This window comes from Chenopodium quinoa, unplaced genomic scaffold (genome assembly GCF_001683475.1).
Source record: "Chenopodium quinoa cultivar QQ74 unplaced genomic scaffold, ASM168347v1, whole genome shotgun sequence".
Taxonomy (NCBI): Eukaryota; Viridiplantae; Streptophyta; class Magnoliopsida; order Caryophyllales; family Amaranthaceae; genus Chenopodium; species Chenopodium quinoa.
Genome location: NW_018742681.1, coordinates 3,198,991 through 3,214,857, shown reverse-complemented (window position 1 = coordinate 3,214,857; position 15,867 = coordinate 3,198,991).

Sequence of the window (15,867 nt, the reverse complement as noted above, 5' to 3'; positions counted from 1 at the left end):
AATCCATTTGCAACCGATAGGTGTGTAACCTTCGGGCAAATTAACCAAGTCCCAGACTTGATTTTCAGTCATGGAGTCCATCTCGGATTTCATGGCCTCTTGCCATTTAGTAGAGTCGAGGCTCGTCATAGCTTGTTTGTATGTCATTGGCTCATCTCCATCCATAACTAGGATGTCTTTATCTTCAGTTAAGACAATACCAAGGTATCTGTCTGGTTGAGATCTTGGTCGTTGTGACCTACGATGGGTAATAGGTTGAGAATTTGCATTGATTGGTCAACAACTGCTTCTAAAGCACTTCGATTGTCAGTTATGTCATGTTGACTTTGTTGCTCTACCACTCGAACTTCGTCGAGTTCGATTTTCCTCCCACTTGTCATTTTGGAAAGGTTTTCCTTCTCCAAAAAGACACCATCACGAGAAACAAACACTTTGTTCTCGGATTTATTGCAGAACCCTTGGTTTCTTTTGGGTAGCCCACAAAGAAACAATTGTCTGATTTTGGGTGAAGTTTGTCAGAAATTAATCTCTTGACATATGCTTCGCAACCCCAAATCTTAAGAAAAGACAACTTCGGAGGTTTCTTCGTCCATAATTCATATGGAGTCTTTTCGACAGCTTTTGACGGAGCACGGTTCAGTGTTAGTGCAGCAGTTAGAAGTGTGTGTCCCCAGAAAGAGATAGGAAGTTCACTATGACCCATCATTGATCGAACCATTTCTAACAAGGTTTGATTCCTCCGTTCGGATACTCCGTTCCATTGTGGAGTTCCGGGAGGTGTCAACTCTAATAGAATACCATTTTCTTTTGATAGGAGTGTCGCGTACCTAACAAAAGTAACCTAACCAGACCACTAATATGTAGACGGGCAAGTTAGGATCAAATCCCAAGAGACTAAGGTTCACCTAATTAAATAGACTCAAATAATCACTAAGCATGTATCAAATCAATGATGAATTATTCTAAGAACTAATATATAAAGAACTCAACAAATCTAAAGAATGTGATAAATCAATGAACTAAAACATCCAAGATCAAGTATCACCACTATTACGATCGATGCAATTATCTATCTACCCCTAGCATACAAATCCAATTAACATGGGGAAAAGCAAACCCTAATCAACACCAAGGACCTCTCTCGAGTATCAATGGCTTCCCTAACCACAATCAAGCCTATTCTCATGGAATCATGCAAATTAGAGACATTAAACACTTTACTTCGCTTCCCAATTATCAATTCAACTACTCTCGTGATGAATCTTTAACCTAAAATTGATATACTCAAATCCGTTAAAACCCAACTCTCGTTGTGATTAAAACTATGGAATAATAACAATACTAATTATCTTTAATCTAGTATTGGAGTAATCACAATCAATTTAGCATAAATAATCGCAATTGTCATTAGAGAATTTAAAGAATCAATTCATGCATCAGTCACAATTGGGCTACCCTAGATCTCGGAATATAAAATCTTCTCACACATATTGAAATAAGCAATAGCAAAAATAATAAAAGAAAACATAATTAAGAAATAAGGGATGAAAGGAAAATACCAAATCTTGAAATAAATGGGAATTGCAAAAGTAGAACAAATTACAAAAGCAACGTAAAAGTTTTAGAGAAAACTAGGTCTAATAAGGAATGCTTTTTCTTCAAATATAATAAAGTCTGGAGTATTTATACTCCCAACAAAAAGATAAGAGAACGTAAAAAAAATTCAGCGCATAACCCTCCTAAGAGGCACGGACGTGCCTCACTTCGAGTAAGGTTCTTCTCATCTTCTGGACTCCAGGCACGGACGTGCCTATATATATTGGGCACAGACGTGCCTCATATGCAGATACGAAGGCAGCAGCAGAAACACGGACGTGCCTCTATGAGACACAGACGTGTCTCACTTCCAGAGAATTTCCCTCAGTTTCTGAGGCTCAGGCACGGACGTGCCTAAGCTAGGCATGGGCGTGCCTCTCTTAAACATAGTCGTTCTTGATTCCAAAAAGGCCTAAGTGACTCGTTCTTTGACTAACAAGCTTCGTGAAGATCCGTGGGCCTCGGTTTAGTCTCATGAATTCATAAAATCTCTAAATTAGCTTCGTTAATCCTGAAATACATCAAAAACAACGATGGGCATGGGCGTGCCTCTCTTAAACATGGTCGTGCTTGACTCCAAAAAGGCCTAAAAGACTCGTTCTTCGACCAACAAGCTTCGTGAAGGTCCATGGGCCTCGGTTTAGTCTCATGACTTCATAAAATCTCTAAATTAGCTTCGTTAATCCTGTAATACATAAAAAACAACGAAACTACCCATAAAAGCATCGAATCATTGAAACTAAACCAAATCAAACCAAAATGAACTAAAATACTAAGCTAGACTAATAAGAACAACTAAAAAGAGGCTAACAATTATGCACAAAACACGGCTTATCAAACTCCCCCAAGCTAAACTAATGCTTGTCCTCAAGCATTCGACCATGAATTACAAAGGAAGAGCAAGACAACTTCTCAAATCATCATAATGTGCCATCATTTGAATTCAATAGGAAAGCAAAAATTAGAATCAATGTGCATAAAACGACCATAAACCTCTCATACTTGGAATCGACAAACATCTTACCACACATCTCCCCAAACCAACTCACACAAACATGAATAGCTCTCACTTTAGTTGTGAAAAATAAAAGCAATAAACGCTCATGTATTTACAGGGTGAAATATGAGATCACTCAACCTAGGCATAAAATGCATGTCAACTTCACATGAATTGTCCTCTTTAGACTTACAATGTGACTTTCTCCAATTTCAAAGATTGATGCAGTTGCGAAAATCATGAAATCCAAAAAGGGTAAGCTTGGTTAATAGAGGGTTGGACGACGTTATTTGGGAATGTGGTGCTCAAAAGTATAACAAATCCTAATCCCACTACACATTCAAATATCGGGTTCAAACCAACCTTATTTCCTCCAATTTCATACAATATAAGCATAGCCCTTTTTTTTCATTCACACATTTTTTTTCTCTCTCTCTCTTTTATAAACTTTCAAAAAGAAGGGATTTATAGCATTTTACGATTTAGGAAGACTTTTAGAACTCCTCTTTGTTTTGAGGTATGGATATATGGAATTTTAAAACTTTTTTTTTTCTTCCTCTTCCTTTTCTTTCTTTCTTTTTTTATTTTTTTTTTCACAAGTCACTCATAGGGCTTAATCAAGTGTAATGCTCCTTCAAAAGAAACCTACAAAAACGGCTTTATGGCTTTAAATGTAGGGTATCAAGAAAAGGGAAAACACGGCTCAAAGTGGCTCAACCTACGGGTGAATGCAAAAATAAAAATAAAATTTATGCGGACCTAGAATGTTGAGGCTCTATTCTCTACAAGGGAAATTTCAATCACTTTTCCGCAACATGCATCATTCAAGTCTCAAATAGTCAAAGAGCAAAGCCAAGAATTCAATTACATGAAGGACAACTAATCACGCATGTAAAAGTACGACTAAGTTAGAATAAAATCAGTCAAATATGGCTCAAAAATCTCACCAGGTACACAAACTATTCACATAAGTAAAGCGGGGAGATCATCCTAGCCACAAACCTACTCAATTCCAAAAAAATTGATAAATGGGTTTTCGAAAAAAAAACTTTTCACAAAGCACACATGTATGATCATTATCATAGAAGCATAAGCGTGTAATGGCATATCAAAGACACTAATAAGAAAGAAAAACTAACCAAACACTAAAAAAAACTAATATATATACATGGTGAAAAATGAACCCTCCCCCAAGCTAAACCATACATTGTCCTCAATGTATGCATAAATTAGTGGAAAATGGACAAGGGGAGAGGGAAACAGGTCTACTGATCAGGAGGGGGAGAATCATACCTCGGGGCGGAGCCAAGACCGCCCTGAAAATGCTGACGCATCATGCTCCCAATATCATAGAACTCGGACTGAAAGGTGGCAATCTGGTCTCTCAAATCACCAAATGTTGTCGCCATGCTGTCATGGGACAACGACAAGTTTGTGACCGCCCTTTGAGTGTCACTAACATCTCTCCTTAGCTCGCCCATTCCATGCATAATGTGGCCTAAATCAGTCCTCATGGAGGCAACTTGCTCCTCCAAGGTAGGTGGTGCTTGCGGCCCTGGCCTAGGGATATCCTCGTCCTTGCGTCCCTGGCCCTCCCCCACGTGTAATGGGACACCCTCTAGATGTTGAGGGGGCCACATGAAATTAGGGGGGATGATCCAGGTATCTTTTCCAGCGACCGTTGGAATCCCTTCCCGTGGGAGAAATGCATAAGGTATGGGCCGGGGTAATGTGGGTCGACCTACAAGCCATTCGTAGCCTTGACCACGACGTCGTCTCCTTACCCAATTTATTTGCTGCAGCCCCTGGAAGTTTAGCAGGGTGGGGCCGGCTACCTTGTACTCTTCCAAATCTGCAAAGTTAATAATATAACCACTAACAAGCAGAGTAATCATACCTCCAATAGCAATATCCCCGCTCCCCATAGCTACATGATATAGATGGTCGATAAACCATGCCCCCGGGTTAATGGCCTCCTCATAGTCAGAAGGTTGGGGTGATCTAGCAAATGCCACAAGAAATAGAGTTCCTTAGCCGAACAGACTCCCCCTGTGTTCGATCTAGCAAATAGTGTCCATGAGAAGAGTTTGTAGATTAGGCGCATGGCTGGGTAAATGATACAGGTGGATTTCGAGTGACTGGGATCATAACTATCTAGCCCGGTTAGGTTCTTCCACGTATCAAGATCACTATATCCATCCAACCTATCGTAGTTGGGTCTGCCTAACTGTCCGTGTGTGGGGAAACCTAGTAATACATTAACCTCCCTCACCGTAAGGGTATGGCGCTCTCCAAAGCAATTGAATGAAATATCTCTAGGTGTGTGTCCATCTGATCTACGTCGGACAACTAAGGTCGACAGGAACTCGTAAGTGATGTTTGAATATGTGAGGGCATGTTTCGTTAGGAATCCACTCCACCCCAAACGCCTAAAATTCCTCAGGACTTCATTACCCATCCCCAAAGTTGCGATAGCTTCTTGGTCATAAAACCTAGTAGGGACAACGGATCGTGTTCAGATTCGTAAAAAGTTTTTCATGTGCTCTTCATTAGTCCCGAAATTTATCCCGTAGGTTTCTATGGGAGGGAGTTGGGCGGTTGGTTGTGGTGGGGGTTGGTTTCTTAGATTCGATGTGGATGTGTTCCTGGGGCGATTTTGTCTAGGGTTCGAAGAAGAAGCCATGATTCACAACACAACAAAATATGCAATTCAAGCACAAGAATCAACCAAATATACTACCACAAAAGTAAGAACTCCACAATCTTCCTCAATATTTAACAAAATTCAACAATGACTCCACAAACTTCACTAGTCACCACTATTCAAACAATTTCATCCAATAACAAAATGGGCAAGATTTACTCACAAACAACTTACTCTAGCAAGCTTATATGAAAGATTTTACAAATTAAGCATAAAATAACTTAGAGAGAGAAAGTGTATGAAAAGTGTTTCGGGGTTTTTTGATGTGTCCTGCGGGAGAGTTACAATTCCAAGAATGCCCTTCGCCGCTTGTACCTACAAAACCACGAAGACTCCGGTTGGTTGGAGCTCCGCCTCCGACGATCAAGTCAGTTACGTACAGGAGGAAGATAGTGCGTAAAATAGTGAAATTACTTCTCGCGTAATGGGAGAATTCCGCAATTAATATTGCTCGGGTTTTGTGTAAGTAATTATGAATGCCCATTAATGAGGATCCCCCCACTATTTATAGTGGGGGACTTGGTTCCCCATCTACGGTTCATGGGACACGTGTCATCAGGGGATTCGAGCCCTGCTGACCAACAGCTGGGTGCCACGTGTCACTTAGCCATAGGGCCACGTGGCTGGGGTATTTTTTACCCCAAACATTTGCCCCTCTCAGGTGTTGACGTGGCAGAGTGCCACGTGGCGCATGAGAAGAACGCTGACGTATGCAAAAAAAAAAAAAAAAAAAATTTATTTTTTTTTTTAAACCTCTTCAGATTCTAACTAAAAGAAGAGGGAAAAGTAGAAGGGGAAAGGTTGCGACCCTTCGCCTTCTGAGGCAACCCCTATAAATAAGGGGAGACACCCACGAGAGCTCATTTACAAACTTTTCGTGAATTTTCTTGAATTTTGAGAGCATTCGGCATTTGAGAGCATCCGGTTCTTGAGAATTCAGAGCAGAAGGAAATCTGATAATTTAAAGCAGCCGGTATTCAGACCGCCTGTAAGGTAGCGAGCAAGCAAAGGTTTTTCGTGAGGGTACCCAAGAGAACCCATCCGGTCTTCAAACCGTCTGTGTCTTTGCAAGCATCCCCAAGAAATTTCTTGAGGTTTCAGCAAATTCATCGTTACTCTAGGTACCGTCTCTATTCCTTCTCGCTTTTCCATGTATTTCCATTTGCGTCTTCTGCTTGCATTTTTATTTGTAAGTCCCATAGGTAGATGGACCCTTTATACCTATACCCGAAACATAGTAGTGAACTCAGCCGGTCAATTAGTACGGCTGAGTCTATAACCGGATCTGCCGCCTCTGATCTTTGGAATTTCCCCTTTTCAACACCTGTATCGACCGACTCCGTGTGTGTGCAGGACACGATGGCCAGAATTAGGGGAACAGCTATGGACCCCAATTACAGAGGCGGAGACTCAAATGAGTTGTCGCCTGAGAGACGAGCCTTGGACGAGGCGGCTAGAGAACCATCCGGCGGCACTCCCGCCGCCCCAAGCGATAGTATTTTAGGCTCCTACAATGAGGAGACCTCTCCTGCTCAGGAGGCTGAGCTGCCAGGATCCGCCAATGAGGGTCCCAACTCCCCATCCGGTTCTGATGACGGTCGCATCGAAAGCTGTAGCTCTAGCTACTTGACCATGTCAGAAGATAGCGAGGAGGCGGAGAGGCCTTTGTGGCAAAGTAGAAACAACCCTCTCATGATCGTCATCTTTCTCAAGGACCGGGCCCTCATGCGGTCTTCTCTAACTGACTTCATCACCAAGCGACCACTTGGAGGAGGGTACAAGCTGTCCGTACCGGGGGAGTTTGGGACGGTCGTATGGGAAGATGACCAACCCAACGCTGACAGTTGGTTTGGGTGCTATGAGGCGGCTTTCCTAGACGGGGTCCGCTTCCCCCTTCACAATACGATAAAGGCCATTCTTAGGGGATACGGCCTTGGAGTCTGGCAGCTCACCCCTAACTCTTGGGTGAACATTCTAGGGTACATCGCCGCCTGCGAGATGCAGGATCTCAAACCTGGCTGGGAGGCGTTTGCCCAAATGCATTATTTGAGCAGAAGCCCAAGCGGCTAGAGAGCCTGGTACACCTTGACGACTTATCCTTAATATATGATGACACAGGATAAGCCGTCTAAATGGTCGGACTTGAAGAACCGGTTCTACCTGGTTAAAGCTCCGACTGAGGAGGAAAACAGGGAGTTCCGGACCTACAACCGAAAACCAGAGCTTTTGGGGCATAAGTGCCGGCTGCCCCCAGTGCCGGATCATGACAGGGAGGCCTTATTGGACTTCGGATTTTTTGAACTGACCTCTTCCACTTTCTCAACCGGAGAGATAATAAGGGTGCCCAAAAACTAGGTGCCCAAACACGAATTCTTTAAGGATGAGTGCTTCTTGTCCGCCTGTGGGCTTAGCAGCATGTTTGAAAGACGTAGGTCACGAACCCTAGCCGGTTAATTTTACGCCAACTAACCTTTTTCTTTTAATTGCAATGTGCGAAATTATTAAGATCTTGACCGGATGTATTTGCGTTTTGCAGAAGAAGCTAAAAACATGCTGCCCACCGCCAAGACACCCGCCAAGAAAGCTTCAGATATCCGAAAGGAGAATCTGGAGAAAAAGCTTGCCGCTCAGGCGGCTAAAAAGGTTAGCCCGCCTGACCTTCTTTATTTGTTTGCCTTGGTGCTATTTTGGCCATTTCTTCACCTGACCGTTTGGGATCTTGTTTTAGGATGGGGGTGTTATCCCTCGCTCCTTGCAAAAACAGATCTGGCAACGGCCGTCTGTTGAGGAACCTGCACATAAGGTGCAGAAAACCGCTTCCACTGCCCGGGCTACTACCGGCGGTAAAACAATAAAGACCCCAGGTGGGTCTAACGCTGAAACGGCCTCGAAAGAGGTCACCCCAATAAGGACCGCAACCGGTCCATCTGCTGCCGAGGGCCAAAAGGCTTCCCAACAAGGTACAAACCCATTCAATCTCACGCTGCTTGACCTACCCATGCGGGTTAAGTCGTATTCTGTGTCTCAGCCGGGAGATTCTCCGATCAGCCGGCTGTCCGTAGGCGGAGCATATGCAGCTCTCTCACCATCTATTTCTGGTGCAGAAAATTCTCCACGCTGGCCGGACGCTGCTCAATACGCCCGGGCCATGCTGAAAGCCGTCCCCCGGGATGAGAAGGAGGCGATTCCAGGAATCAATACCTTCAATGCCGACCGTGTAATGGTCGACCTGGCTGATGTAAGTTAATGAGTACCCACCCGACATTTAATTTGTAGTATGCACATCCGGTTTTTCTACTAATACCGGCTGTGTTGTTGCAGGCACTGCTCCGCGTGGAGGGGCTCAAGAAGGCCTACATCCGCAAGCAGGATGAGGTAAGAAGAGCCAAACGTTCTGCGGATGACGCACATAGCGTTGCCCACTATTCAATGATTGTGCATGACTTAGAAACTAAATCTATAATCTTGCAACAGGCGGATCAGGTCAAGTCCCTCCAACATGCCCTCAAGGAGTCCAAGACCAAAATAGACAACCTCCAGGCGGCCTTGGACAATGCAGAGGATGAGCTCAAGAAGCATGAGGAGCCCCTCAAGCGGCTTGACTAGGCGGAGAAGAACAGCAAACGGCTGCAACTAAAGAATGACCGCCTGGTCAAGGGTGCTGCTGATGCACAGCGCAACTTCCAGGCCACTCTAGAAGCTGATCAGAACCGGCTCATTGAGGAGAATGAGCAGGACTGCGAAAACCGAATGAAGAAGGCGTTCTCCATCATCCACCCGGATGCAGACTACAACGTCTAGGAGCTCGCCTACAAATACGCAGATCTTGCCATTCTGGCTGAGGAGGAGGCCAAGCCGGGGCCTGGACCCTATGAGCAATGGGTTGACGTCGAGTTCTAGCGAATGCAGGCGGAGGCGGCGGGCAATGAGATGGTAGTCGAGTATAAGGTTGCTCCCGGCTCCGTCCCCACCACCGACCCAGCTCATCCGGAGGGGAACCAGGCGGTGGCTGACCGGGTGACAGTGCAGCTAGAGTAGCAACGACCTCCCGGCCTGCGTGTCGTGCATTATTTTGTAATAGCGCAGGAAGGGTCGGCTTACTCTGCTGTTATTTTTTATTTTGAATATTGATACATTTTCGCCGGCTGTGCCGGTTTATTCTGTAAGCAGTTCATATTTTCACCGGCTATGCCGGTTTATTCCGCTACATTTCCACCGGGTGAGCCGGTTTTGAATGAATTTGTATTTTTCTTTTTGCTGCTTACTTTTTGAATTTTTCTTTTTTGAATGAATGTGTTTTCGCATGGCTGGTTGGGGTTAGGGTAATTGCCCCTGGATAGGAGGCTGGCATAGGTGAGATGATGTCAGGCGGCTATCCATATGCCATAGCACAAGTGTTAACAACTTTGCTAAGTGCTAAGTGCTAATTGCTAGAATGAAAAGCAGCCGGTTTTTACTGAGTTGCCGGCTGAGGCTTTTGGGAAAAGCCTTTTCGTAGGATTTAGGGTGTCAATTTGCCGGTTGAGCTTTTGCAAGAACACCGCTTCATAGATTATGGGCCTGCCTTCTCTTAGACGATTAGGCGGCGCTTTAAGTACCGGCTGTCTGTTTTGAGATCAGCCTTTGGTGGTACTTAGTCCAAAGAGTGGGCCGGCTGCATGTTTGGGAATGCTAGCCCACGATTCTTTGTTGCAATGGATCATTCAGGCGGGTAGGACCGCCAAATTTTTGACCACTAGAACAATTTTCCACCCGAATGGGAGATGTTCTCTTCGATGAATTCACCCGAATGGGTGTCACCGGATGATTCGTTAGTTTTCAAGGCTGCTTGTGTTGAGCACAAGACATGGCGCATGGAAATTCGGTAAAAGGGGCCGCTTGTGTTAAGCACAAGACATGGCGCATGTAAGCATAATATGTAGTAAATCTTTCTCATTAATTATACAGAAGTCTACAAAAGCTATACAATTTCTAGAAGTAGTACTTTTTAAGATTGTCTACATTCCAGTAACTAGGCACCTTTCTACCGTCTGGGGTTCCCAGGCGGTATGTGCCATCTCGTACTTCTTCAAAGATTCGGTAGGGTCCCTCCCAATTTGGGGTTAATTTGCCTTGTTCATTGGCCCTACCGGTTGCTTCCATTTTGCGAAGCACAAAATCTCCTACTTTCAAGGGCCGTTTGTGAACCCGCTTGTTGTAGGCTCTTGTCATTCTCAGGCGGTAAATCTCATGACGCAAGGCTACGTTGCTCCTTCGCTCTGGGAGAGCATCCAGTGCAAGCCACATGGCATCCCAGTTGGCCTCCTCATCATATAGCATGATGCGAAGTGTTGGCTCATAATGTTCAATGGGGAGCACCGCCTTAGTGTCGTATGTCATAAGAAATGGGGTTTCACCGGTTGCCCCTTTTTCAGTGGTCCTGATGGCCCAAAGGACATGAGGTAATTCCTCTTCCCACAGTCCACCGGCTCTTTCCACCTTCTTTTTTATACCGTCTGAGATCAGCTTATTGAAAGCCTCAACTTTCCCGTTTGCCTGAGGACGGCCAACGGATGCAAAACAATGGGAGATTCCTTGGTCTCCCAACCAGCTCTTGAGGACAGGCATTTCAAATTGCGGTCCGTTGTCAAAAACCATAGACATTGGAACCCCAAACCGAGTGATGACTTCCTCCAAATGAAGGAGATCACGTCCTTTGTTTTTATGCCTTTGACCGCCTCTGCTTCAATCCATTTGGTGAAGTAATCCACTGCCACCAAAATATAGCGGCGACCGCCTGATGCAGGCGCATAAGGACCCAAAATGTCCATGCCCCACTTCGCGAACGGAACCGGACTATGGATGGCTGTCAAGTCAGTTGCCGGTCGATGTATCAACCGGGCGAACTTTTGGCATTTGTCACACCGTTTCACCAAATCCATGGCGTCTGCCTCAAGAGTGGACCAAAAGTAACCCTGCCGTCTGGTTCTTCTAGCCAAGGACCTGCCGCCTATGTGTAAGGCACAGAAACCCGCGTGCAGATCCTCTAGGACTTCTCTTCCCCTTTCAGGGGTTACACACTTTAGAAACGGCTGTAGGTATCCCTTCCGGAGGAGTTCTCCATGATGCATAACAAAGCTCAGAGCGCGCTTCTTGAGTGCTACTGCTTCAGAAGGGTCAACCGGTAGCGTACCGTCTGCCAAGTAAGCCCGGATGGGGTCCATCCAGGTGGCACTTCGGTCTAGGATTCCAATGGGGTCATGATCAATGCTTCTTTTCTCAATGACTTCCCAAAAGACCATCCTAGGCGCATCACAGGAGGCGGATGATGCCAATTTGTAAAGGGTGTCCGCCTGATTATTCTCGGACCGGGGCACCTGACTTAGATGAAATTCGTCAAGTGACACGGCCTCTTCTCTGACCGCCTGCAGATATTTGATCATAGCCGGATGGGTGGCCTCGCAGTCACCATTGTACTGGCTAACAATCAGCTGAGAGTCTGAGCAGGCGCTGACTTTTCTTGCCCCTACTGCCTTACACATACGTATACCGGCTAGCAGGGCTTCATACTCTGCCTCATTATTTGAGGCTTGGAACCGGGATCGTAGTGCATATTCAAACTTATCCCCTTTCCGGAGAATGACATATAACGCCTGCACCACATCCGTTCACTGTAGAGCTACCGTCTACAAATAACTTCCAAACCTGATCAGGATTTTCCGGTTGCACCGGTCTAGTCATCTCGACAATGAAGTCGGCAAATGCCTGATCCTTCACTGCCCGCCTGGGTTCAAAAGTTATCTTGAGGCTCTGTATTTCAACAGCCCACTTGATCACTCTGCCGGATGACTCGATGGTGGTCATTGGGCGCTTGAGTGGCTGGTCTTTATATACAATCACCGGGTGAGCCAAAAAGTAGGGCTTCAACCGCTTGGCTGCGACGAACAGGGCCAACCCAAATTTTTCGATCATAGGGTACCGGAGTTCAGCATTTTTAAGCACGTGGCTGATGAAATACACTGGGAGCTGATTACCGTCTCTCTCAGCGAGGAGTACGGCACTAAGGGCATGATCAGAGACAGCTAGATACATATAGAGAACCTCCCGGGGTAGGGGGCTCACTAGCCTTGGCAAGGAATGCAAGTGTTGCTTTAGCTTCTGGAATGCCATTTTCGCCTCTTCATCCCACTCAAACCTGGACCTCTTTCGGATGGCCTGGAAGAAATGGAGGCATTTGTCGCCTGACCGGCTGAGAAATCTTCCCAACGCCGCCAGGCAACCGGTCAACTTCTAGACTTCTTTTACAGTGCGGGGAGACCGCATGTCAATGACCGCCTGTACTTTTTTCCGGATTAGCCTCTACGCCCATTTGGTCGATCAAAAATCCGAGGAACTTCCCAGACTCAACACCAAGCACACACTTCTTTGGGTTAAGCATGACCCGGTGCCTCCTGAGAGTGGTGAATGTTTCTCGGAGGTCTAGTAGGTGATCCGTCTGTAGCTTGGATTTGACTATCATGTCATCAATGTACGCCACTACATTCTTTCCAATCTGATTGATGAAAACTGTGTTTATCATGCGCTGGAATGTAGCCGGTGCATTCTTTAACCCAAATGGCATCACCTTGTAACAAAATAACCCCTGATCAGTGACGAAGGCCATCTTTTCTTGATCTTTATTCCATAGGGGTATTTGATTAAAACCTGAATAGGCATCCATGAAACTCATCAGAGCATGACCGGCTGTGGAGTCGACCAGACTGTCGATCTTTGGAAGTGGGTAACTGTCCTTGGGACATGCTCTGTTCAGATTTGTGTAGTCTACACACATCCGCCAGGTACCATTCGGCTTTTTCACAAGGACAATGTTTGCTACCCAATCCGGGTAGTAGCATTGCTGGATGAACCCAGCGTCAAACAGTTTTTTGACCTCAGCCGCTGCCGCCTAAGATCTTTCTTCACTGTGATCCCTCTTTTTCTGCCTGACCGGCTTCTTTTTTGGGTCCACGGTGAGCTTGTGGACAGCAAGATCCGGGCTAACGCTTGGCATCTCTTCCACTTCAAAGGCAAAGATGTCTTTGAATTCTCTTAGAAGTTGGAGCAGGTGTGCTCCCAACCGTCCCAACCTTGACGTTTCTGTCAGGACGGCTGTCGTCCAGGACGACATCAAGGCAGTCACCAGCCGGTTAAGGTCGCTGGTCATCTAACCTTTCCCTGGCTAGTGATTGCTATTTTTCTTACTTGACGGTTCCCGTTTGGTCCGCCTTTCTTTTCTTACCGGCTGCCCTTGGAGCCGGGACTGCTGTATCGCTGTTATCAAGGTCTATGGGCTTGCCGTCTCCGGCTGCCCTCATAGTAGGTTTGACGTCAGAGAGATAGCACTCCCTAGCCGTCCTCTGGTCCCCTGTCAGGGAACCGACTGTACCATCGTCCTTGGATTCATTAAGGGTCGGACGGCCAAAGATCATATTGTTGGCGGCCAGCTCCTCTACAACTAGAAATTTTACCACCATGTGGCGTCCTTCCCCCTTTTCACCCAGCCAGATGGGAAGATCTATGATTCCTACCAGATGCACTACGCCTCCCCCAAAACCAACAAGCGGGTGAGGCGCCTGGTGCATGCTACTGGATTTGTACCTGAGCTTGGTCAAGCACTGATAGCTGATTAGGTTAGACAAGCTCCCGGTATCTATTAGGATCCGGCCAACCCTCTGATTGGCAACTTTACATTCGATGACTATGGGGTCATCGTGAGGCCGCCTGACCTTGCCTCGGTCCTTTTCAAAAATAAGGACCTCAAGAAAGGTGTCTTTCAACGCCTGGCTCTCATCAACTGAGTTGACCAGCTTCCTGATGTTATCTTTGGTGCCCCTAATAGTGGGACCCCCTCCGAAAAAGCCGCTTGCTATGGTGAAGATTGTCTCTTCATCCGTCTCAGAGTTGGCGAGCACAGCTTTTGCCGTCTGCCCCTTCTTGGCCAGGGTGTTACTCTTGGCTTTGGGCAGATAGGACTTCAGAGCCCCCTCATCAGCCAGACGTCTAATAGCCGCCTGAGGCTATAGCAAACATTAGTGTCATGGCCAACGTCCTCATGGTACTGGTAGTATTTGCTTTTGTCCCGGCTGCTTACGGGGCTTTTCATCACAACCGGTTTGTCGAGAGACATTCGGTCCTTGATCTCCATGAGGATGGAGGAGCAGTCCTTTGTGAACTCGTACTTGGGAACGTACGGTTCTGATTTCCGCCTAAGCTTCTAAGCTGGCTAACCAGATCGGTCTGCCATCCAGACCTCTTTTCTCTTCTTTTCTTCCTTTTTAGCCGGCTGTTGCTGTTGCCGGCTGTCTCTTCTGACGGATTTTTTGGAATCCGACGGCTGCTTTACAGCACAAAGCGCTGTCGCCTGTATATAGGCTTCAGCTTCCATTAATGCCTCTTGGAGGGTGGCTACCCTTTTCCGGACGAGGTCAAACTTGAAGGTTGACCCATCCTTCAGACCTTTGAAGAAGTCTGTGTAAGCAACTTCGTCAGACAGTCCTTGGATCTGAATATGCAGCTGGCTGGTAGATTACCAAACCACCGTTGGGCAATGCCCTTCAGGGTAGCCGGGAAGCATCGGCACTAGACGGCATCATCCAACCCCTGTACGTATATGAGGTTGGAGTAGGCCATTAGATGATCTTCTGGGTTAGAGGTACCATCATAGGCCCCTACCAACACGTTTTTAACCTTAGCCGGCTGTGCCGCCTGGGTTATCTCAGGGGAGAACGCCGTGGGCAGTTCTCCCAAGTTTAGCAGGCGCTGCTGCCAGTCCATGAGCTGGTACGGCTGCTGCACATTCCTGCCAAACGGACCCGCTTGGGTAAAAAGGGATCCACCAGCCCATTTGGCGAACCAAATAGACCAGGTTGGATCACTTGGGGTCCAGACCGGGCGGATGGTTCGCCCGTCTGACTCCCTAGGCTTGTTCCCGTGCGCCTGTTAGAGGTGTCACGAAAAATGTCCGGGAAGGTCGACGTTGAAGCCGACGCAAATGCCAGACTTCTCTTTTCCTGGAGAAACGTCCGGGCATCAGAGAAAGTCTTCTTGGTGCCATCCGGCTGTAAGTGCCGAATGGGTTTTCTGAGTTCCGCTTGTGGGAAGCGGAGCCGGTTTTTATCGAACCTGAGGCCCTCCCCCTTCTTCGGCTTTGGGTGAGGGGTAAGGACCCAGTCTTTTATCGTCTTCTTCCCAGAAGAAGGCTTCTTGGCCGGCTGACTCTTCTTGGGAGTAGCTGACCGAATAAGGTTCTGGATCTCGCCCTTGAAACTATTCATGAAGGTCATGAGTTCGTTCCTAGTGACGGGAGCAGAGCCTTCTGCCGCCTGGGCAGCTCCAACCGGATTGCCGGCTGGGTTGCCTGGAGCAGCTTGGATGTTATCCCGTTCCTTCTTATCCCTGGAACGGGTGTGCTTTGTTCTGAAGGACCCGTCTGGGGCCACATAGGTGTTGACTTCATAGTCATCACCACTTTCATGGTCCGTCTGAACCTCAAGCTCGGCCGACGGCCGCTTGTCTTGATTCAGTGGTACAGGATTAGAAGTCATCTCAGAAG